A 24,368-nucleotide genomic window follows, 5' to 3' on the forward strand; every position below is an offset into this window, starting at 1 on the left:
TGAGGGATAGAGGGGGGGAGGGAGTCAATCAGAGAGGGAGGGAGGGAGGGAGTCAATCAGAGAGGGAGGGAGGGAGTCAATCAGAGAGGGAGGGGAGGGAGGAGTCAATCAGAGAGGGAGGGAGGGGGAGGGAGTCAATCGAGAGAGGGAGGGAGGGAGTCAATCAGAGAGGGAGGGAGGGAGTCAATCAGGGAGGGAGGGAGTCCAATCAGAGAGGGAGGGAGGGAGGGAGTCAATCAGAGAGGGAGGGAGGGAGGGAGTCAATCAGAGAGGAGGGAGGGAGGGAGTCAATCAGAGAGGGAGGGAGGGAGGGAGGGAGTCAATCAGAGAGGGAGGGAGGGAGGGAGTCAATCAGAGAGGGAGGGGAGGGAGGGAGTCAATCAGAGAGGGAGGGAGGGAGTCAGAGAGGGGAGGGAGTCAGAGAGGGAGGGGAGTCAGAGAGGGAGGGAGTCAGAGAGGGAGGGAGTCAGAGAGGAGGGAGTCAGAGAGGGAGGGAGGGAGGGAGTCAATCAGAGAGGGAGGGAGGGAGGGAGGAGTCAATCAGAGAGGGAGGGAGGGAGTCAGAGAGGGAGGGAGTCAGAGAGGAGGGAGTCAGAGAGGGAGTGAGTCAGAGAGGGAGGGAGTCAGAGAGGGAGGGAGGGAGGGAGGGAGTCAAGAGGGAGGGAGGGAGTCAATCAGAGAGGAGGGAGGGAGGGAGGGAGTCAATCAGAGAGGGAGGGAGGGAGGGAGTGAGTCAATCAGAGAGGGAGGGAGGGAGGGAGTGAGTCAATCAGAGAGGGAGGGAGGGAGGGAGGGAGTCAATCAGAGAGGGAGGGAGGGAGTGAGTCAATCAGAGAGGGAGGAGGGAGTGAGCAATCAGACAATCAGAGAGGTGAGGGAGGGAGGGAGTCAATCAGAGAGGGAGGGAGGGAGTCAATCAGAGAGGGAGGGAGGGAGGGAGTCAATCAGAGAGGGAGGGAGGGAGGGAGTCAATCAGAGAGGGAGGGAGGGAGGGAGGGAGTCAATCAGAGAGGGAGGGAGGGAGTCAATCAGAGAGGGAGGGGAGGTAGGGAGTCAATCAGAGAGGAGGGGAGGGGAGGGAGTCAATCAGAGATGGGAGGGAGGGAGTCAATCAGAGAGGGAGGGAGGGAGGGAGTCAATCAAGAGGGAGGGAGGGAGGGAGGGAGTCAATCAGAGAGGGAGGGAGGGAGGGAGGGAGTCAATCAGAGAGGGAGGGAGGAGGGAGGGATCAATCAGAGAGGGAGGGAGGAGGGAGGGAGTCAATCAGAGAGGGAGGGAGTCAATCAGAGAGGGAGGGAGGGAGTCAATGAGGGAGGGAGGTAGGGAGAGGAGTCAATGAGGGAGGGAGGAGGGAGTCAATGAGGAGAGGAGTCAATGAGGGAGGGGAGGGAGTCAATGAGGGGAGGGAGGGGAGTCAATCAGAGAGGGAGGGAGGGAGGGAGTCAATCAGAGAGGGAGGGAGGGAAGGAGGGAGTCAATCAGAGAGGGAGGGAGGGAGTCAATTCAGAGAGGGAGGGAGTCAATGAGGGGAGGGAGGGAGGGAGTCAATGAGGGAGGGAGGGAGGGAGTCAATGAGGAGGGAGGGAGTCAATCTAGAGAGGGAGGGAGGGAGGGAGTCAATCAGAGAGGGAGGGAGGGAGGGAGTCAATCAGAGAGGGAGGGAGGGGAGTCAATCAGAGAGGGAGGGAGGGAGGGAGTCAATCAGAGAGGGAGGGAGGGAGGGAGTCAATCAGAGAGGGAGGGAGGGAGGAGTCAATCAGAGAGGGAGGGAGGGAGGGAGTCAATCAGAGAGGGAGGGAGGGAGGAGTCAATCAGAGAGGGAGGAGGGAGGGAGTCAATCAGAGAGGGAGGGAGGGAGGGAGGGAGTCAATCAGAGAGGGAGGGAGGGAGGGAGGGAGTCAATCAGAGGAGGGAGGGAGGGAGGGAGGAGTCAATCAGAGAGGGAGGGAGGGAGGGAGGGAGTCAATCAGAGAGGGAGGAGGGAGGGAGGGAGTCAATCAGAGAGAGGGAGGGAGGGAGGAGTCAATCAGAGAGGGAGGGAGGCGAGTCAATCAGAGAGGGAGGGAGGGAGGGAGGGAAGTCAATCAGAGAGGAGGGAGGGAGGGAGGGAGTCAATCAGAGAGGAGGGAGGGAGGGAGGGAGTCAATCAGAGAGGGAGGGAGGGAGGGGGAGTCAATCAGAGAGGGAGGGAGGGAGGGAGTCAATCAGAGAGGGAGGGAAGGGAGGGAGTCAATCAGAGTGGGAGGAGGGAGGGAGTCAATCAGAGAGGGAGGGAGGGAGTCAATCAGAGAGGGAGGGAGGGAGGGAGTCAATCAGAGAGGGAGGGAGGGAGGGAGTCAATCAGAGAGGGAGGGAGGGAGTCAATCAGAGAGGGAGGGAGGGAGTCAATCAGAGAGGGAGGGAGGGAGTCAATCAGAGAGGGAGGGAGGGAGGGAGGGAGTCAATCAGAGAGGGAGGGAGAGGGAGTCAATCAGAGAGGGAGGGAGGGAGTCAATCAGAGAGGGAGGGAGGGAGTCAATCAGAGAGGGAGGGAGGGAGTCAATCAGAGAGGGAGGGAGGGAGTCAATCAGGAGAGGGAGGGGAGGGAGGGAGTCATCAGAGAGGGAGGGAGGGAGGGAGGGAGGGAGTCAGAGAGGGAGGGAGGGAGTCAATCAGAGAGGGAGGGAGGGAGGGAGTCAATCAGAGAGGGAGGGAGGGAGGGAGTCAATCAGAGAGGGAGGGAGGGAGGGAGTCAATCAGAGAGGGAGGGAGGGAGGGAGTCAATCAGAGAGGGAGGGAGGGAGGGAGTCAATCAGAGAGGGAGGGAGGGAGGGAAGTCAATCAGAGAGGGAGGAGGGAGGAGTCAATCAGAGAGGGAGGGAGGGAGTCAATCAGAGAGGGAGGGAGGGAGTCAATCAGAGAGGGAGGAGGGAGTCAGAGAGGGAGGGAGGGAGTCAGAGAGGGAGGGAGGGAGTCAATCAGAGAGGGAGGGAGGGAGGGAGTCAATCAGAGAGGGAGGGAGGGAGGGAGTCAATCAGAGAGGGAGGGAGGGAGGGAGTCAATCAGAGAGGGAGGGAGGGAGGGAGTCAATCAGAGAGGGAGGGAGGGAGGGAGTCAATCAGAGAGGGAGGGAGGGAGGGAGTCAATCAGAGAGGGAGGGAGGGAGGGAGTCAATCAGAGAGGGAGGGAGGGAGTCAATCAGAGAGGGAGGGAGGGAGTCAATCAGAGAGGGAGGGAGGGAGTCAATCAGAGAGGGAGGGAGGGAGGGAGGGAGTCAATCAGAGAGGGAGGGAGGGAGGGAGGGAGTCAATCAGAGAGGGAGGGAGGGAGGGAGTCAATCAGAGAGGGAGGGAGGGAGGAGTCAATCAGAGAGGGAGGGAGGGAGGGAGTCAATCAGAGAGGGAGGGAGGGAGGGAGTCAATCAGAGAGGGAGGGGAGGGAGTCAATCAGAGAGGGAGGGAGGGAGTCAATCAGAGAGGGAGGGGAGGGAGTCAATCAGAGAGGGAGGGAGGGAGTCAATCAGAGAGGGAGGGAGGGAGTCAATCAGAGAGGGAGGGAGGGAGGGGAGTCAATCAGAGAGGGAGGGAGGGAGGGAGTCAATCAGAGAGGGGAGGGAGTCAATCAGAGAGGGAGGGAGGGAGTCAATCAGAGAGGGAGGGAGGGAGGGAGTCAATCAGAGAGGGAGGGAGGGAGGGAGTCAATCAGAGAGGGAGGGAGGGAGTCAATCAGAGAGGGGGAGGGAGGGAGGGAGTCAATCAGAGAGGGAGGGGAGGGAGTCAATCAGAGGGAGGGAGGGAGGGAGGGAGTCAATCAGAGAGGGAGGGAGGGAGTCAATCAGAGAGGGAGGGAGGGAGTCAATCAGAGAGGGAGGGAGGGAGTCAATCAGGGAGGGAGGGAGTCAATCAGACAGGGAGGGAGGGAGGGAGTCAATCAGACAGGGAGGGAGGGAGGGAGTCAATCAGACAGGGAGGGAGGGAGGGAGTCAATCAGAGAGGGAGGGAGGGAGGGAGTCAATCAGAGAGGGAGGGAGGGAGGGAGTCAATCAGAGAGGGAGGGAGGGAGGGAGTCAATCAGAGAGGGAGGGAGGGAGTCATCAGGGAGGGAGGGAGGGAGTCAATCAGAGAGGGAGGGAGTCAATCAGAGAGGGAGGCGAGGGGGAGTCAATCAGAGAGGGAGGGAGGGAGTCAATCAGAGAGGGAGGGAGGGAGTCAATCAGAGAGGGAGGGAGGGAGTCAATCAGAGAGGGAGGGAGGGAGTCAATCAGAGAGGGAGGGAGTCAATCAGAGAGGGAGGGAGGGAGGGAGTCAATCAGAGAGGGAGGGAGGGAGGGAGGGAGTCAATCAGAGAGGGAGGGAGGGAGGGAGTCAATCAGAGAGGGAGGGAGGGAGGGAGTCAATCAGAGAGGGAGGGAGGGAGGGAGGGAGTCAATCAGAGAGGGAGGGAGGGAGGGAGTCAATCAGAGAGGGAGGGAGGGAGGGAGGGAGTCAATCAGAGAGGGAGGGAGGGAGGGAGTCAATCAGAGAGGAGGGAGGGAGGGAGGGAGTCAATCAGAGAGGGAGGGAGGGAGGGAGTCAATCAGAGAGGGAGGGAGGGAGTCAATCAGAGAGGGAGGGAGGGAGGGAGGGAGTCAATCAGAGAGGGAGGGAGGGAGGGAGGGAGTCAATCAGAGAGGGAGGGAGGGAGGGAGGGAGTCAATCAGAGAGGGAGGGAGGGAGGGAGGGAGTCAATCAGAGAGGGAGGGAGGGAGGGAGTCAATCAGAGAGGGAGGGAGGGAGGGAGTCAATCAGAGTGGGAGGGAGGGAGGGAGTCAATCAGAGAGGGAGGGGGAGGGGGAGTCAATCAGAGAGGAGGGAGGGAGGAGTCAATCAGAGAGGGAGGGAGGGAGTCAATCAGAGAGGGAGGGAGGGAGTCAATCAGAGAGGGAGGGAGGGAGTCAATCAGAGAGGGAGGGAGGGAGTCAATCAGAGAGGGAGGGAGGGAGGGAGGGAGTCAATCAGAGAGGGAGGGAGGGAGGGAGTCAATCAGAGAGGGAGGGAGGGAGTCAATCAGAGAGGGAGGGAGGGAGTCAATCAGAGAGGGAGGGAGGGAGTCAATCAGAGAGGGAGGGAGGGAGTCAATCAGAGAGGGAGGGAGGGAGTCAATCAGAGAGGGAGGGAGGGAGGGAGGGGAGGGAGTCAGAGAGGGAGGGAGGGAGTCAATCAGAGAGGGAGGGAGGGAGGGAGTCAATCAGAGAGGGAGGGAGGGAGGGAGTCAATCAGAGAGGGAGGGAGGGAGGGAGTCAATCAGAGAGGGGAGGGAGGGAGGGAGTCAATCAGAGAGGGAGGGAGGGAGGGAGTCAATCAGAGAGGGAGGGAGGGAGGGAGTCAATCAGAGAGGGAGGGAGGGAGGGAGTCAATCAGAGAGGGAGGGAGGGAGTCAATCAGAGAGGGAGGGAGGGAGTCAATCAGAGAGGGAGGGAGGGAGTCAGAGAGGGAGGGAGGGAGTCAGAGAGGGAGGGAGGGAGTCAATCAGAGAGGGAGGGAGGGAGGGAGTCAATCAGAGAGGGAGGGAGGGAGGGAGTCAATCAGAGAGGGAGGGAGGGAGGGAGTCAATCAGAGAGGGAGGGAGGAGGGAGTCAATCAGAGAGGGGAGGGAGGGAGTCAATCAGAGAGGGAGGGAGGGAGGGAGTCAATCAGAGAGGGAGGGAGGGAGGGAGTCAATCAGAGAGGGAGGGAGGGAGTCAATCAGAGAGGGAGGGAGGGAGTCAATCAGAGAGGGAGGGAGGGAGTCAATCAGAGAGGGAGGGAGGGAGGGAGGGAGTCAATCAGAGAGGGAGGAGGGAGGGAGGGAGTCAATCAGAGAGGGAGGGAGGGAGGGAGTCAATCAGAGAGGGAGGGAGGGAGGGAGTCAATCAGAGAGGGAGGGAGGGAGGGAGTCAATCAGAGAGGGAGGGAGGGAGGGAGTCAATCAGAGAGGGAGGGAGGGAGTCAATCAGAGAGGGAGGGAGGGAGTCAATCAGAGAGGGAGGGAGGGAGTCAATCAGAGAGGGAGGGAGGGAGTCAATCAGAGAGGGAGGGAGGGAGGGAGTCAATCAGAGAGGGAGGGAGGGAGGGAGTCAATCAGAGAGGGAGGGAGTCAATCAGAGAGGGAGGAGGGAGGGAGTCAATCAGAGAGGGAGGGAGGGAGTCAATCAGAGAGGGAGGGAGGGAGGGAGTCAATCAGAGAGGGAGGGAGGGAGTCAATCAGAGAGGGAGGGAGGGAGGGAGTCAATCAGAGAGGGAGGGAGGGAGTCAATCAGAGAGGGAGGGAGGGAGGGAGGGAGTCAATCAGAGAGGGAGGGAGGGAGTCAATCAGAGAGGGGAGGGAGGGAGTCAATCAGAGAGGGAGGGAGGGAGTCAATCAGGGAGGGAGGGAGTCAATCAGACAGGGAGGGAGGGAGGGAGTCAATCAGACAGGGAGGGAGGGAGGGAGTCAATCAGACAGGGAGGGAGGGAGGGAGTCAATCAGAGAGGGAGGGAGGGAGGGAGTCAATCAGAGAGGGAGGGAGGGAGGGAGTCAATCAGAGAGGGAGGGAGGGAGGGAGTCAATCAGAGAGGGAGGGAGGGAGTCAATCAGGGAGGGAGGGAGGGAGTCAATCAGAGAGGGAGGGAGTCAATCAGAGAGGGAGGGAGGGAGTCAATCAGAGAGGGAGGGAGGGAGTCAATCAGAGAGGGAGGGAGGGAGTCAATCAGAGAGGGAGGGAGGGAGTCAATCAGAGAGGGAGGGAGGGAGTCAATCAGAGAGGGAGGGAGTCAATCAGAGAGGGAGGGAGGGAGGGAGTCAATCAGAGAGGGAGGGAGGGAGGGAGGGAGTCAATCAGAGAGGGAGGGAGGGAGGGAGTCAATCAGAGAGGGAGGGAGGGAGGGAGTCAATCAGAGAGGGAGGAGGGAGGGAGGGAGTCAATCAGAGAGGGAGGGAGGGAGGGAGTCAATCAGAGAGGGAGGGAGGGAGGGAGGGAGTGAATCAGAGAGGGAGGGAGGGAGGGAGGGAGTCAATCAGAGAGGGAGGGAGGGAGGGAGGGAGTCAATCAGAGAGGGAGGGAGGGAGGGAGTCAATCAGAGAGGGAGGGAGGGAGGGAGTCAATCAGAGAGGGAGGGAGGGAGTCAATCAGAGAGGGAGGGAGTCAATCAGAGAGGGAGGGAGTCAATCAGGGAGGGGAGGGAGGGAGTCAATCAGGGAGGGAGGGGAGGGAGTCAATCAGGAGGGAGGGAGGGAGTCAATCAGAGAGGGAGGGAGGGAGGGAGTCAATCAGAGAGGGAGGGAGGGAGGGAGTCAATCAGAGAGGGAGGGAGGGAGGGAGTCAATCAGAGAGGGAGGGAGGGAGGGAGTCAATCAGAGAGGGAGGGAGGGAGGGAGTCAATCAGAGAGGGAGGGAGGGAGGGAGTCAATCAGAGAGGGGAGGGAGGGAGGGAGTCAATCAGAGAGGGAGGGAGGGAGGGAGTCAATCAGAGAGGGAGGGAGGGAGTCAATCAGAGAGGGAGGGAGGGAGTCAATCAGAGAGGGAGGGAGGGAGGGAGTCAATCAGAGAGGGAGGGAGTCAATCAGAGAGGGAGGGAGTCAATCAGAGAGGGAGGGAGTCAATCAGAGAGGGAGGGAGTCAATCAGAGAGGGAGGGAGTCAATCAGAGAGGGAGGGAGGGAGTCAATCAGGGAGGGAGGGAGTCAATCAGGGAGGGAGGGAGTCAATCAGGGAGGGAGGGAGTCAATCAGGGAGGGAGGGAGGGAGGAGGGAGGGAGGGAGTCAATCAGGGAGGGAGGGAGGGAGGGAGGGAGGGAGTCAATCAGGGAGGGAGGGAGTCAATCAGGGAGGGAGGGAGTCAATCAGAGAGGGAGGGAGGGAGGGAGTCAATCAGAGAGGGAGGGAGGGAGGGAGTCAATCAGAGAGGGAGGGAGGGAGTCAATCAGAGAGGGAGGGAGGGAGTCAATCAGAGAGGGAGGGAGGGAGTCAATCAGAGAGGGAGGGAGGGAGGGGAGGGAGTCAATCAGAGAGGGAGGGAGTCAATCAGAGAGGGAGGGAGGGAGGGAGTCAATCAGAGAGGGAGGGAGGGAGGGAGGGAGTCAATCAGAGAGGGAGGGAGGGAGGGAGGGAGTCAATCAGAGAGGGAGGAGGGAGGGAGTCAATCAGAGAGGGAGGAGGGGAGGGAGTCAATCAGAGAGGGAGGGAGGGAGTCAATCAGAGAGGGAGGGAGTCAATCAGAGAGGGAGGGAGGAGTCAATCAGAGAGGAGGGAGGGAGTCAATCAGAGAGGGAGGGAGGGAGTCAATCAGGGAGGGAGTCAATCAGGGAGGGAGTCAATCAGGGAGGGAGTCAATCAGGGAGGGAGGGAGGGGAGTCAATCAGGGAGGGAGGGAGGGAGTCAATCAGGGAGGGAGGGAGGGAGGGAGTCAATCAGGGAGGGAGGGAGGGAGTCAATCAGGGAGGGAGGGAGGGAGTCAATCAGGAGGGAGGGAGTCAATCAGGGAGGGAGGGAGGGAGTCAATCAGAGAGGGAGGGAGGGAGTCAATCAGAGAGGGAGGGAGGGAGTCAATCAGAGAGGGAGGGAGGGAGTCAATCAGAGAGGGGAGGGAGGGAGTCAATCAGGGAGGGAGGGAGGGAGTCAATCAGAGAGGGAGGGAGGGAGTCAATCAGAGAGGGAGGGAGTCAATCAGAGAGGGAGGGAGTCAATCAAAGAGGGAGGGAGTCAATCAGAGAGGGAGGGAGTCAATCAGAGAGGGAGGGAGTCAATCAGGGAGGGAGGGAGTCAGAGAGAGGTGGAGGGAGGGAGTCAATCAGAGAGAGATGGAGGGAGGGAGTCAATCAGAGAGAGATGGAGGGAGGGAGTCAATCAGAGAGAGATGGAGGGAGGGAGTCAATCAGAGAGAGATGGAGGGAGTCAATCAGAGAGGGAGGGAGGGAGTCAATCAGAGAGGGAGGGAGTCAATCAGAGAGGGAGGTCAATCAGAGAGAGAGGGAGGGAGGGAGTCAATCAGAGAGGGAGGGAGGGAGTCATCAGAGAGGGAGGGAGGGAGTCAATCAGAGAGGGGAGGGAGGGAGTCAATGAGAGAGGGAGGGAGGGAGTCAATCAGAGAGGGAGGGAGGGAGTCAATCAGAGAGGGAGGGAGTCAATCAGAGAGGGAGGGAGTCAATCAGAGAGGAGGGAGTCAATCAGAGAGGGAGGGAGTCAATCAGGGAGGGAGGGAGTCAATCAGGGAGGGAGGGAGTCAATCAGAGAGAGATGGAGGGAGGGAGTCAATCAGAGAGAGATGGAGGGAGGGAGTCAATCAGAGAGAGATGGAGGGAGGGAGTCAATCAGAGAGGGAGGGAGTCAATCAGAGAGGGAGTCAATCAGAGAGAGAGGGAGGGAGGGGAGTCAATCAGAGAGAGAGGGAGTCAATCAGAGAGGGAGGGAGTCAATCAGAGAGGGAGGGAGTCAATCAGAGAGGGCAGGAGGGAGTCAGAGGAGCGGAGGAGGAGTCAGAGAGAGGGAGGGAGGGGCCAGAGTCAGAGAGGGAGGGAGGGGAGTCAGAGAGGGAGGAGGGAGGGAGTCAGAGAGGGAGGGGAGGGAGTCAGAGGAGGGAGGGTCAGAGGAGGGAGGAGGAGAGAGGGAGGGAGGGAGGGAGGGAGTCAGAGGAGGGAGGGAGGAGGGAGGGAGTCAGAGAGGGAGGGAGGGAGGGAGGGAGTCAGAGAGGGAGGGAGGGAGGGAGGGAGGGAGGGAGTCAGAGAGGGAGGGAGGGAGGGAGGGAGTCAGAGAGGGAGGGAGGGAGTCAGAGAGGGAGGGAGGGAGGGAGTCAGAGAGGGAGGGAGGGAGGGAGTCAGAGAGGGAGGGAGGGAGGGAGTCAGAGAGGGAGGGAGGGAGGGAGTCAGAGAGGGAGGGAGGGAGGGAGGGAGTCAGAGAGGGAGGGAGGGAGTCAGAGAGGGAGGGGAGGGAGGGAGGGAGGGAGTCAGAGAGGGAGGGAGGGAGGGAGTCAGAGAGGGAGGGAGGGAGGGAGTCAGAGAGGGAGGGAGGGAGGGGAGGGGGGAGGGAGGGAGTCAGAGAGGGAGGGAGGGAGGGAGTCAGAGAGGAGGGAGGGAGGGAGTCAGAGAGGGAGGGAGGGAGGGAGTCAGAGAGGGAGGGAGGGAGGGAGTCAGAGAGGGAGGGGAGGGAGGGAGTCAGAGAGGGAGGGAGGGAGGGAGTCAGAGAGGGAGGGAGGGAGGGAGTCAGAGAGGGAGGGAGGGGAGGGAGGGAGTCAGAGAGGGAGGGAGGGAGGGAGGGAGTCAGAGAGGGAGGGAGGGAGTCAGAGAGGGAGGGAGGGAGTCAGAGAGGGAGGGAGGGAGTCAGAGAGGGAGGGAGGGAGTCAGGGAGGGAGGGAGGGAGGGAGGGAGGGAGGGAGGGAGGGAGTCAGGGAGGGAGGGAGGGAGGGAGGGAGGAGGGAGGGGAGGGAGAGAGGGAGGGAGGGAGTCAGAGAGGGAGGGAGAGGGAGGGAGCAAGAGGGAGGGAGGGAGGGAGTCAGAGAGGGAGGGAGGGAGGGAGTCAGAGAGGGAGGGAGGGAGGGAGTCAGAGAGGGAGGGAGGGAGGGAGGGAGTCAGAGAGGGAGGGAGGGAGGGAGGGAGTCAGAGAGGGAGGAGGGAGTCAGAGAGGGAGGGAGGGAGGGAGTCAGAGAGGGAGGGAGGGAGGGAGTCAGAGAGGGAGGGAGGGAGGGAGTCAGAGAGGGAGGGAGTCAGAGAGGGAGGGAGGGAGGGAGTCAGAGAGGGAGGGAGGGAGGGAGTCAGAGAGGGAGTCAGAGAGGGAGAGAGGGAGGGAGGGTGGAGTCAGAGAGGGAGGGAGGGTGGGAGTCAGAGAGGGAGGGAGGGTGGGAGTCAGAGAGGGAGGGAGGGTGGGAGTCAGAGAGGGAGGGAGGGAGGGAGGGAGTCAGAGAGGGAGGGAGGGAGGGAGTCAGAGAGGGAGGGAGGGAGGGAGTCAGAGAGGGGAGGGAGGGAGGGAGTCAGAGAGGGAGGGAGGGAGGGAGGGAGTCAGAGAGGGAGGGAGGGAGGAGGGAGTCAGAGAGGGAGGGAGGGAGGGAGTCAGAGAGGGAGGGAGGGAGTCAGAGAGGGAGGGAGGGAGGGAGTCAGAGAGGGAGGGAGGAGGGAGGGAGTCAGAGAGGGAGGGAGGGAGGGAGGGAGTCAGAGAGGGAGGGAGGGAGGGAGGGAGTCAGAGAGGGAGGGAGGGAGGGAGTCAGAGAGGGAGGGAGGGAGGGAGTCAGAGAGGGAGGGAGGGAGTCAGAGAGGGAGGGAGGGAGGGAGGGAGTCAGAGAGGGAGGGAGGGAGGGAGGGAGTCAGAGAGGGAGGGAGGGAGTCAGAGAGGGAGGGAGGGAGGGAGGGAGGGAGGAGTCAGAGAGGGAGGGAGGGAGGGAGGGAGTCAGAGAGGGAGGGAGTCAGAGAGGGAGGGAGGGAGGAGGGAGTCAGAGAGGGAGGGAGGGAGGGAGTCAGAGAGGGAGGGAGGGAGGGAGTCAGAGAGGGAGGGAGGGAGGGAGTCAGAGAGGGAGGGAGGGAGGGAGTCAGAGAGGGAGGGAGTCAGAGAGGGAGGGAGGGAGGAGTCAGAGAGGGAGGGAGGGAGAGAGGGAGGAGTCAGAGAGGGAGGGAGGGAGAGAGGGAGGGAGTCAGAGAGGGAGGGAGGGAGAGAGGGAGGGAGTCAGAGAGGGAGGGAGGGAGGGAGAGAGGGAGGGAGTCAGAGAGGGAGGGAGGGAGGGAGAGAGGGAGGGAGGGAGTCAGAGAGGGAGGGAGTCAGAGAGGGAGGGAGGGAGGGAGAGAGGGAGGGAGGGAGGGGAGTCAGAGAGGGAGGGAGGGAGTCAGGGAGGAGGGAGGGAGTCAGGGAGGGAGGGAGGGAGGAGGGAGGGAGGGAGGGAGTCAGAGAGGGAGGGAGTCAGAGAGGGAGGGAGGGAGGGAGTCAGAGAGGGAGGGAGGGAGGGAGTCAGAGAGGGAGGGAGTCAGAGAGGGAGGGAGGGAGTCAGAGAGGGAGGGAGGGAGGGAGGGAGTCAGAGAGGGAGGGAGTCAGAGAGGGAGGGAGGGAGGGAGTCAGAGAGGGAGGGAGGGAGGGAGTCAGAGAGGGAGGGAGGGAGTCAGGGAGGGAGGGAGGGAGGGAGTCAGGGAGGGAGGGAGGGAGGGAGTCAGGGAGGGAGGGAGGGAGTCAGGGAGGGAGGGAGGGAGGGAGGGAGGGAGTCAGGGAGGGAGGGAGGGAGGGAGTCAGGGAGGGAGGGAGGGAGGAGTCAGGGAGGGAGGGAGGGAGTCAGGGAGGGAGGGAGGGAGGGAGTCAGAGAGGGAGGGAGGGAGGGAGGGAGTCAGAGAGGGAGGGGAGTCAGAGAGGGAGGGAGGGAGGGAGGGAGTCAGAGAGGGAGGGGAGGGAGGGAGTCAGAGAGGGAGGGAGGGAGGGAGGGAGTCAGAGAGGGAGGGAGGGAGGGAGGGAGTCAGAGAGGGAGGGAGGGAGGGAGGGAGTCAGAGAGGGAGGGAGGGAGGGAGGGAGTCAGAGAGGGAGGGAGGGAGGGAGGGAGTCAGAGAGGGAGGGAGGGAGGGAGGGGAGTCAGAGAGGGAGGGGAGGGGAGGGAGGGAGTCAGAGAGGGGAGGGAGGGAGGGAGGGAGTCAGAGAGGGAGGGGAGGGAGGGAGTCAGAGAGGGAGGGAGGGAGGGAGTCAGAGAGGGAGGGAGGGAGGGAGTCAGAGAGGGAGGGAGGGAGGGAGGGAGTCAGAGAGGGAGGGAGGGAGGGAGGGAGTCAGAGAGAGAGGGAGGGAGGGAGGGAGTCAGAGAGGGAGGGAGGGAGGGAGGGAGTCAGAGAGGGAGGGAGGGAGGGAGGGAGGGAGTCAGAGAGGGAGGGAGGGAGGGAGGGAGTCAGAGAGGGAGGGAGGGAGGGAGGGAGTCAGAGAGGGAGGGAGGGAGGGAGTCAGAGAGGGAGGGAGGGAGGGAGTCAGAGAGGGAGGGAGGGAGGTCAGAGAGGGAGGGAGGGAGGGAGGGAGTCAGAGAGGGAGGGAGGGAGGGAGGGAGTCAGAGAGGGAGGGAGGGAGGGAGTCAGGGAGGGAGGGAGGGAGTCAGAGAGGGAGGGAGGGAGTCAGAGAGGGAGGGAGGGGAGGGAGGGAGGGAGTCAGAGAGGGAGGGAGGGGAGTCAGAGAGGGAGGGAGGAGGGAGGGAGTCAGAGAGGGAGGGAGGGAGGGAGGGAGTCAGAGAGGGAGGGAGGGAGTCAGAGAGGGAGGGAGGGAGGGAGTCAGAGAGGGAGGGAGGGAGGGAGTCAGAGAGGGAGGGAGTCAGAGAGGGAGGGAGGGAGTCAGAGAGGGAGGGAGGGAGGGAGTCAGAGAGGGAGGGAGGGAGGGAGTCAGAGAGGGAGGGAGGGAGTCAGAGAGGGAGGGAGAGAGGGAGGGAGAGAGGGAGGGAGAGAGGGAGGGAGGGAGAGAGGGAGGGAGGGAGAGAGGAGAGAAGGGAGAGAGGGAGGGAGGGAGAGAGGGAGGGAGGGAGAGAGGGAGGGAGGGAGAGAGGGAGGGAGGGAGAGAGGGGAGGAGGGAGAGAGGGAGGGAGGGAGGGAGGGAGAGAGGGAGGGAGGGAGGGAGGGAGGGAGGGAGGGAGGGAGTCAGAGAGGGAGGGAGGGAGTCAATCAGGGAGGGAGGGAGTCAATCAGGGAGGGAGGGAGTCAATCAGAGAGGGAGGGAGTCAATCAGAGAGGGAGGGAGTCAATCAGAGAGGGAGGGAGTCAATCAGAGAGGGAGGGAGTCAGTCAGTCAGAGAGAGGGAGAGAGAGAGAGAATCGAAGATGCTAAGTGTCAGGAAAAAAACATTAATTTTATCGTTCTTTTTTTTATACTGTACTTTTCGAAATAAACCTAAGTTTCTATGAAAATTGAAGTTTTTGTTTTTTTGCGGCCCACAAACTTAAACCTTGTTTATTTGGCCCGTGTTAGCCTTTGAGTTTGACATGCTTGCTTTACACTCTTCTGCTCCTCCTTACATCTCACCCCTAATTTCTCGCTATGCACCATCCCGACTCTTGCGTTCTGCTCAAGAATGTCTTCTTTCTACCCCCTTTGTATCTAAAGCCCTCTCCCGCCTTAAACCTCTCTCACTGGCTGCCCCGCACCTCTGGAATGCCCTTCACCTCAATACCCGCCTAGCACCCTCTCTATCCACCTTAAGGCACACTTTCTTAAAGAAGCATATGAGTAGCATTGTGGCTAATACTATACACGATTCATAAAGCTGGGCCCCATGCAGACGCACTTACCAGAATGCCCTCCTACTGTCTTTATGTTCTTCCTACCTACCAATTAGATTGTAAGCTCTTCGGAGCAGGGACTCCTTAATGTTACTTTTATCTCTGAAGCACTTATTTCCATGATCTGTTATTTGTATTATTTGTTATTTATATGATTGTCACGTGTAGTACTACTGTGAAGCGCTATGTACATTAATGACGCTATATAAATAAAAACATACATACATATATCCCTAATAGTTTGTAACAAAACAATAAATAGACAGCACTCAAATAATGAGCTAAAATAAATTTAGATGGTGCAGCGTGAAACAAGGAGGAACCCTATTTCCTCCAAACAAACAATGAATAAACAATTAATGAACAAACAATATAATGTTCTTAGCACTCATAAGCGACAAATTGGAAAGGGTATAAGGTAAGAGCTACATATGCAATTTGACTTCTCCATAGTTGTATTGTATGTCTTTATTTATACAGCGCCATAAATGTACATAGGGCTTCACAGTAGTATTACACGCGGTAATCATATAAATAACAAATAATATAAATAACAGGTCATTGGAATAGTGCTTCAGACATAAAAGTAACATTAAGGAAGAGGAGTCTCTGCTCCGAGGAGCTTACAATCTAGTTCAGCAAATGTGCTCAGCTGCCCTGTGAGACTATTTTGTTACAGGTTTTCCAGGTTGCTTGGCGACGTGATATCATCAACGTCAAAAGATGCTGCGATTACATCAGACTTCACCTGACAGAAGTACTGAGGCTGCAGTGGCTGCCCGGCTGTAAACACAGGTGATGGGTATGAGGTGATTGTGTAACCCCTAGGGGTATATATACTTGTTAGTGTCACTATTGCAGTAAGGTGTATGGTCTGAGGAGAGGACGTGTCTGTCCTGAAACGCCACGTGTTTGCATGTACCTGCTCTGATGCTTTGAATACAAAGTAAGTTACTTACAGAAAAGGCTCCTGTGTGCTTCCTGCACCACTTTATTTCTTCATCTTCTCTTTCCCGGAAGTGGAAACACTGACTACATCCGGGTCACAGCTCTGTGTCCTACTGCGCATGCTCACACTAAGGGGATTATGGGAGTTGTAGTTTTTAGACTCCAAAACGGATCACGTGTCACATACTGTGTAGATTAGAAACAAAATAACATTTCCCAGGCACTGTCCTAAGGAAAGATAGTTTCTGCTGCATGTAGATGTGTATACTCCTCCTGGTCCTTAATATATCTCAGTAAAGCTGCTTCAGTTCCTCTCTTTTGGCCAATGTTGATATGAAGAAGGTAACCTGGATACGATATAATCCCTGAGGCTGTAATACAACTAAAGTACTGCACATTTTTATAAATATCTATCAGAGAAAAAGAAAAATTAGAGAAGAGCTCTACTACCATTACAAATAATTTAACCAAATCATTAAACCAAAAATAATTTAGAAAATATATATCAGTGGTGTTGCACCCAATGAGCAAAGAATAATGTAAACAAAAAAGAGAAAAATGCAGCCACCAAAAGACGGGTGCTGCAGAAACTCATAATAGGGGCACTCAAAAAATGAACATGGCAATTAACTGGTCTGAATATTTATTGTGTGGTCAAAAGATGTTTATAGTAGTGAATAGACAATAAAATCAATTTAAAAAATACATTTAAACTCTGCATCATAAACCTTACAATATAAGCAAATATATGCGGCAAGCAAAGAACAATTGAACAATTGATACCATCAAGTTAAATTGGTAAGTACATGGTAAGTAAATATACAACCAAAAAACACAGGGATGATAATGTTTAAGTAATCCAACATCCCTAATACAGACAGGCAATACAGGGATAATAGTGGTCTCAGTGACCTCACATCCCACATGAAGGGGTTAAAAGATAATTAACCTCTTCATAGGGTGGAGATCACCTTCCAGCTGGATGTAGACAAACAGTTAGGGCATAACACAGTAGCAAATAAAATAACCATACAAGACTAATTAGCCATAGTTTCTAATGGCAAGATAATATACCTGACTGTACAAAAACACCCTATAATATATAGAACTAGCTGAGAGACCCGGCGTTGCCCGTGAGTTAAATTTCCCGCTAGGAGGGGAGGGGGGAGGGGGGGGACACAGTGGACAGGAGGGGGGGGGGGCGACAGTGGACAGGAGGGGGGGCGACAGTGGACAGGAGGGGGGGCGACAGTGGACAGGAGGGGGGGGGCGACAGTGGACAGGAGGGGGGGCGACAGTGGACAGGAGGGGGGGGGGGCAGTGGACAAGAGGGGTTGGGGGGGAGAGTGGACAGGAGGGGGGAGAGTGGACAGGAGGGGGTGGGGGGACAGTGGACAGGAGGGGGTGGGGGGACAGTGGACAGGAGGGGGTGGGGGGACAGTGGACAGGAGGGGGGGCAGTGGACAGGAGGGGGGGACAGTGGACAGGAGGGGGGGGGACAGTGGACAGGAGGGGGGGGGACAGTGGACAGGAGGGGGGGTTGCTTAAAATTTCCGGGTCCCTCCTCTCCACTCCCCCTGTATGTTTCTCCGCTCCCCCCTCTCTCTCCGCTCCTCCCCCCCCCCCCCATGCGCAGCTCCGGTCCCCGCCCTACAGTGTCTGACACATACACACACACACAGTGACACACACAGTGACACACACAGTGACACACACACAGTGTCCCACACACAGTGACACACGTCACCTCTCCGTTTCCCACCGGCGCTGCCGCGAGGCAGCTGCAGGAGGAAGGGGGTCCTTCCGGGCGCCGCCATCTTAGGAACTCGGCGCCACGAGGGAGGAAGGGGGTCCTTCCGGGCGCCGCCATCTTAGGCACTCGGCACCGCGAGGCTGCCCACTGCCTGTCCCCCCGCCGGGGAGGGAGTGAAGTGAGCGCCAGGGAGGGAGTGAAGTGAGCGCCGGGGAGTGAAGTGAGCGCCGGGGAGGGAGGTGAGTGTGATGGGGGGGGGGAGTGTGTGTGTGTGTGTGGCCGAGGGGGAAGAGAGTGGCAGTTGGGTGACGTCAGACCCACCAATCTGATTGGCCAGAGGCTGAGGACCAATCAGATTCACCGCAGATGGCACTAACCATTCGATTTTATATATTAAGATGTATATAAACTTATACCCTGTAGATGTGTACAATTGCTAAATCAAACCCTTGCGTGTTTAACATTCAAATTATTGATCCATCCACAGAATACCATTAAGCTTATCCTCAAATGAGATTATAGCAAGGATATGTAGTAATTTCCATGGTTTAGATCAATTAACCTTTAAAGTCTCCACTGTGTGAATAAATGTCACACTAATATGTGTCATGATAGATAGTATACTGCTCAGACAATATAGGCTCAGCAAACCTGCTAAGCCACTGAATAAAAAGTTATCTGTCTTTTAACGGCCTTCAGCCACCCAACTTGTGCGGATGCACCGCGAAACTGAGTGAGAAATCACCGCCAAGGAGTTGGTTGAACTCCTCACTGAAGCCTACTCTCATGAGGACGATGAAGACGAACTATTGGCTCAGTTCCGTGCCCTAGGCCAGAAGGAAGGAGAAGAACTGTCCACTTTTGCCCGACACCTGCAACTATCCTTGAAGGAAATCCTAATTTCCTCGCCTATGCTTCAGAACTGAGAGGAGCCTTTCCTCTGCCAAGAAAACTGAAGCCTTGTGACTGGACACAATCTGCACCGTTTGCAGCAGACTCCCCCAGAGAAGTTTTCACGCCCTGCCACTGTTATCTTCGATCTTTGATGAACTTTCAGGCCTGGTAGACGAACGAAATGAAACGTAACGCAAGCCAGGTTTCAAATCCTTTGTCTCAATTTATTACTCATAGGGTAATGACTTTTATACAGAAAAAATAAGATATTGGTTAGAGGCCTAACATAGACGTAACATAGGCATGTCTTGGGCGTAGCTTTGATTAGAGGCATGATTTAGGGGCAGGACATATTAGTGGCATGATTTTTTGAGACGTGTCTTTCCCAATACAAGCAATGTCTGAATACATAGCTTATTCATTGTCTGTTATCAAAAGAGACCTTGAATTTTTAGCAACTATATTACACTATTTTGCTTCTTGCAGAGAACCATTCTATTGTATTCTAACTAAAACAGCATGAGGCTGTTCATACAAAAAGTATCTTAGCAATATCCTGAGCAGGAAGAAAGGAAATGCAATTTGGCAGAAACTGAGTGCATTTAGGAATTATATTTCAGCAAAAGGCTGACTACAAAATCTTAACTAGTTATGACCAGACAAAATGGAAGCTTAACATGAGTGCAGATTCTGGCCTGACATATTGGTCCTAACAATTCCCTCCTTTTTGTTCTCTAAAAGAACAAATACCCTTACTTGGTACTCTTCTCTATGAATATGGCCTTATGGGGACCAATAGTATCATAGACTCTGTTCATGGCCACATATGAATTATTAGTTGCATACATGGCGTCAGATGAAACTGAAGGTTTCCTTGAGACAAATGAAAGCATTGCACACTTAGCACAGTGAAAAATAACAAAAATTGCTGCGATTATGCTAATCACTACAATAAAACCATAGAGAATTTTCATACCCAATTCTCCGATCCAACTAGTGAGTCCTGACATCCAATTTAAGCTAAGGCCTGAGGATTCTTTACGCATCCTAGCCTGAATTTCCTGTAGCTTATCCATATCTTTATGAATAGCGCCAGACTCATCTTCAATATAGGCACAGCACTTCTGTCCTACAAGTTTACAAACACCTCCTTGTGAGGCTAGCAGATAATCAAGAGCCATTCTATTCTGTAATAATACTGTTCGGATCTGCTCTTGTTCATTAGTCAGACGGATAATAGCATCATCAATATTTACCATAAGATCACTTAATTTAGAATAGAGATCCAGAACACCTAAACTAGGTATAAAAACCCCAGCTGCAATGCGGGTTGGACTAATGGTCCTGGTAAGATCTTTTCGATTTCTCAGCTTCCCTTGGGGTAACGTGTCAGATACATAGAAAGTGGGAAGGATGAAACCCAGATAACAAGGGGCAGTGTGATTGCAGGGTACAATCTTAGTGGCCCACATGCCACACAACCAATATATATATACATATCATTAAATATTTCTATAAATTAGAAAATGGCTTACATCTCAATATGTCACATAATTTAAGGGTCAGCTATTTGTGAGAATTGGTGGGGTCTAATTTCTGCTAAGAGCGACTGCACAAACATTCTTCTTGCACTCATCTTTCATACTGCATTTACTCAGAATGATAAAACGGACCAAGATGGCTGCTATGGTCAAAATGGCTGACTTGTGACCCTTTCCTTGTGGTTGACTCACGGCCCTTTGTGACCTCCCACCTTCCTCATATCCAGTCTTCTCAGTCCCCCCATATCCTTAAGAGACAGTCTATTTAAAGAACAGAACAGTTAACCGTTTCCTAGTCCTGATGGACCAAGATGTCCAAGTTGTGCATAACTTCATTCCTTTCTTTTCCGGCCATTATATCAGCCCAGTTGATTTCTTCTTAGGTCTCTTCTTCTGGGGGACTGGCGACATTATCACCGCAGAGAGGCATAGCGTCGGTGGGGGTTGCAACGCACTTCTGGATCAGTGTTTTGCTGTACTTAATACATAGAGAGCAATGAGTAGGACAAACACACACATACAAAAACATTCGCTAGCTTCGCTCAAAGCAAATCAATCCAACCACCAAGTCCCCATGGTCCCTGAATCCTGGATAAATACACAACATTGCGCTTTAACTTGGGCGCATACATGCCCCTCCTTTTGAGGCTAAAATATAGTCTAGAGCTATTTTATTCTGCGGAGCCATTAATTTAAACTAAACCTATTCTTGGTTAAGTGAGTAAATGTCTGTGATTGTAGGATTTAGGATATCCTTGTAAACCTGTCATACAGTAACCCAACTCCTACATTTGGGAATAAATTCCCTGAAACTTATTCTTCCCATAGACTACTTTTTAGCACTTGTGTATTGGGTGTCTCTCTTTTGTTTCTAACTCTACCTGTGAGCAATTAACATAACCGTGTGTTTGACTGATAAAGCATTCTCCCACCGGGATATCATTCTGCAGGGAGATTCTATTAACCTATAAATCCAAACAAAATAAACAAAGTTAAACAAATAATACCTTATACTATTTTGTCATCCTTATGGGACGCCACTTACACAAACATAATGGAGCATACATTGTAACTGAAAAATAATAAAAACCTGTAAAAATAAAAAGGTCAAAGTTTGTGTGTTGAGGCCTGGACATTTTTGCCTATGACCTTTCTCCCTTGATGATTAGTGGTCAGAGAGTATTGTGTCCATCAAAACACTTATTTGCAGGTGCTATGTCTTTGTCTTTATTAGCTGTTTGTGCCTAGGCTGGCACTATTTTGACGTGCGTGATGTGTATCCATGATGATAAGAAATTTTTACTGCAATGCTGGTGATGAGTAGTATTTAAATGGCCTTTTCATCTGGGATGAAGAGCGTGCTTGCGTAGAAAATGCTTGACCATTAACCCGTCTCGCGTAGGTGCACTTTCAGCTTTAACCTGAGCCTAGAGAGACTCAAAATATATATTAGTTGCATGCAATACTTATTAATTGTTTTATTACCAATAACATGGTCCTTAATTCGTTACTTTGAACTACTGGTCATAACTCATCCCATAAGTGTCTCATAGGGAGAGAATTTATACCTAGAAATAAATTCTTGTATTAATATGGTTACTACTATTATTAGCATCCGCATATTAAACAGAGATATTCCCCACTAATGCTCCTCAAATTTTAAACCAAGCAACCAATGTGGACTTGACTTTGCTACAATCCAAGTTCCTAAAACTTGGTACCTCAGCCTTTGCCAAACCAATTGCTTCCATAATCAACTCTATCCTGTCTGCAGGCCATATCCCTAAGACCTGGAAAACTGCCAGAGTTGTCCCAATCTTCAAAAATGGGGACAAAAACACTGTCTCAAACTACAAATCAATCTCTCTTCTCCCAATACACACTTACTCTCATTCATACCTAACTGCCATCTGCCATTTTCTCTGATGCAAATGGTGTCAACCTTTTAGTCATTTAATACTAACTAACCTTAAAACTCTCCCCACAAATCAAGCATCCCAACAGCCTGCACTCATGGCTATTGTCCCACACCCACAGTCACTCCTGGCTTTCACCTCAAACACTCCACTGTAACTATTCTGCTAAAAATGTGAAATGCCTTGTATATAATATATACCCTGCTCACCCATGCAGCTGCACTCCCCTATCCTTTAACTCTATGTCCAGGACATACCCAAAAACGAATAAATGGTTACAAAATTATAAATTTGGCAGATATGATATATCCCTCAACATAGGGACGGCTTGCTACCTGCTTTGCTGTGACATCTGCAAAGGTATTATTATTTTTTTACCAGGGGCCTGTCAGCCCTGTTAGTATGGCAGCAACTTTTATTACTGCAAGAGCCCTTGGAGTTAACATTGCTATAATAAATTCTGAACCTGCTGTGCATTGTGTATTATTTACAACATATCAAGTTCTGGATTCTCTATAGGGATTTCAGAGAGTCCTTCAATAACCTATGTATCTCAACTCTTTTGTTCATATATTATCTATATATGTGAACAAAAATACAAAAATAGTTATGAAAACAGGTTGCTTGATATACTGCTGCGACACACTTTATTCGAGCAAATACCCAGTATGTACCTGGCAGATACCTGGAATGCGCCGCTCCTCACCTCTGACAAGCCCCGTTGCATTTGCCTTCCCAGCCTGGGTTCATGCCTGGCTGATGGGCGGCTGATCTGTTAAATGATAATGATTAGGATTTAATAGGCTGCAATGCTTCGCATGTCTACCAGATGGCATAAATTCATGAATTGTAATGCAGTATATATATATATACTGTGCAGTATTGCAGCCAGCGGGAATAAAATGCTTCAATCCCTGCCTGGAAAATAACTCAATGCACTCGGGCAGAAAACAGTCACAAACCTCAATACACCCGGGTATACCCGAATTCGTGGGACTAGCCGAGCTCGAATAAAGTGTGTCGCCAGTGTATAGCAAAATTAAACTGGTAAATAGATTTGTATGTGTAGTGACTATAAAAATATTTACTGCTTGTGTTAAAAGAAGAAAAAGCCTGCAGTAGGTCTTTTAACAACTGTGACATTTACAATATAGGAAAAATCCTGAAATCCTGAACAAAAGATTTCCTTTTAAAATAGACAAATAATTTTGAACTCTTTGTAAAGTGTTGAGCACACGGCCAGCATTAACTTTTAAAGACACTCTGACTTTAAAAAGAAAAAAATAATAATTTTCAAAGCGCTTTTTTTTTCTTTCTTTCTTTCTGGGAAAACAGCCAGAAACCTCAAAGTACAGATAGCAGATAACGGGTTTCGCTGTCTAATTCATATTAACTGCATTTTGTATGGTCTTTCAAAAATTAAATAACGGGAATATTTCAAATTACTTATAAACACCAAATCTATGCCAACAAGAGCACTTATTCCCTTGAATGCCTTCTGAAAGAAATCTCATATTCCTGCAAACGTCCATAAATACAATTGCTATCCCATTTTAACTATGCCCTCTCTTAAACTAAACAAAATATCTTCAAACATGCAACAGTTATACCATGACTAAAAAAACAGCAAGCTTGATCCTACCTGTCTTGTATGGCTTCTACACTGCTTATTTAACGGAGACAATTCTCGCTAAAATAACCGATGACCTCCATGCTGCTAAAGACAGATATCACCACACTCCGCTCACACCACTCAACCTCCCCGCAGCATCTGCCACCACGGACACCCTCCTTTTGAAGCGCTACGTACATTAATGGCGTTATATACATATATAATACAATATATTAATTCAAACAGTGCTTGTGAGCTCTTACCAGCATTTTAAACAAAAACATCCCCAGACATATCTTAATCCTGTAGAAATAAAATTGAAATGTGTTATCTTACTGCTTTACGGAAAAGAAGACAGTTCTACATTACCTTGTTCTCATAAATAAACTGCTTAAGCACAGAGCTAGTTAATTTTAATGTGAATGCTTCACATTCTTTAAACTGTAAGGGAGAGGCTGTGCCCCTCCTTTTATTAAGATAGAAATACCACAAACAAAAAGAAATATCCGGTTTAAAAAGTATCCGCCTGGCCAGGACGAATAAACCTTTCAAACTATAACCAGGGACAGAGCTGAATATACTCCCCTTCTGTTGTGAGGTATTTCTCTCCTATATTCGGTGTACACCTTTTTTAAAACCTTTTCAAATTTAGATTTCATCATGAGCAACTAATATTCATATTTTTTGTACACACATGATAATCAGCATGACCCACAGTGTCTTTCACACAAGAAATCATTCAGGAAAAAATTCATCAGGGTTACAAACAAACTCTTTTACATAAGGTAGCGGTGTTTTTTTTTTTTTTTTTATACAGAGACTTTCACTCTGTGCCCCCACGGCAAAGCAGCACTTCCCTGCTTCTGACTGATAGTGGCACACTCTCTGCCAATGACCAAAACCACCACAATTAAAACAGACACCATTATTCTGAGCTATTCTTCCTGATTGATTTCTGGGACCAGCATAAGATCTCCGTCTATTCTGCCCTCTGCCTTGTAAATACATTGCCTTATTTTCATGCCGAGAACAACCTTCTGTATATTCAACAAACGGGTCACAATAATAATCACTAGCTGTCTGAGCAACAAATTCCTCAGGAGTCTGACCAGATTTACACTCGCATTTAAAAACTTGTACATTCCTAGGCTTCCCTCCAGAGTCATTCTTACTCATGTAAGCACCCATTAGTAGCTTAAAGAAAAACAGCTAAATTATGACAAATAATTGCAATATTTATACTTACACAATATACAATGGTCGTTCAGCTAGATCAGAGATAACAGTTCAGTCGTGCACAAAATTAACTGGATTCTAACCAAAAATTTTGTTTAAAAGGGCCTCTTTCCCAATTCTTCAGTCACAATTCAGAAATTATCTGGACTCTAACCAGCATAATTTAGGTCTTTTTAAATTCCCAGAGGGGGTGAAGCATCATATATAAAAATTTACATATATACTCACCACCTTTGTGAATTTCCCCACTTCTGGACGCCAAAACTGAAGGAAATCCTAATTTCCTCT

General features: G+C 52.9%; 1 protein-coding gene across 8 annotated transcripts in view; it reads right to left on the reverse strand.

The window, feature by feature from the left end:
- The window catches only part of LOC142466770 (uncharacterized), a 616,011-nt gene that overhangs the window by 316,744 nt on the left and 274,899 nt on the right, over nt 1–24,368 (reverse strand). For 2 of the 8 annotated variants that reach the window (XM_075572166.1, XM_075572165.1), the window contains exon 1: nt 15,140–15,248. The exons of 2 other annotated variants lie outside the window; for them this stretch is intronic. The gene's annotated coding sequence lies outside the window, so the exon portion shown is untranslated. Of the gene's footprint in view, nt 1–15,139; nt 15,249–24,368 lie in introns of those variants that run through there. 4 more of the 8 variants (XM_075572167.1, XM_075572164.1, XM_075572156.1 and 1 more) reach the window with 3 other exon arrangements.

Source organism: Ascaphus truei, chromosome 15 (assembly GCF_040206685.1).
Source record: "Ascaphus truei isolate aAscTru1 chromosome 15, aAscTru1.hap1, whole genome shotgun sequence".
Taxonomy (NCBI): domain Eukaryota; kingdom Metazoa; phylum Chordata; class Amphibia; order Anura; family Ascaphidae; genus Ascaphus; species Ascaphus truei.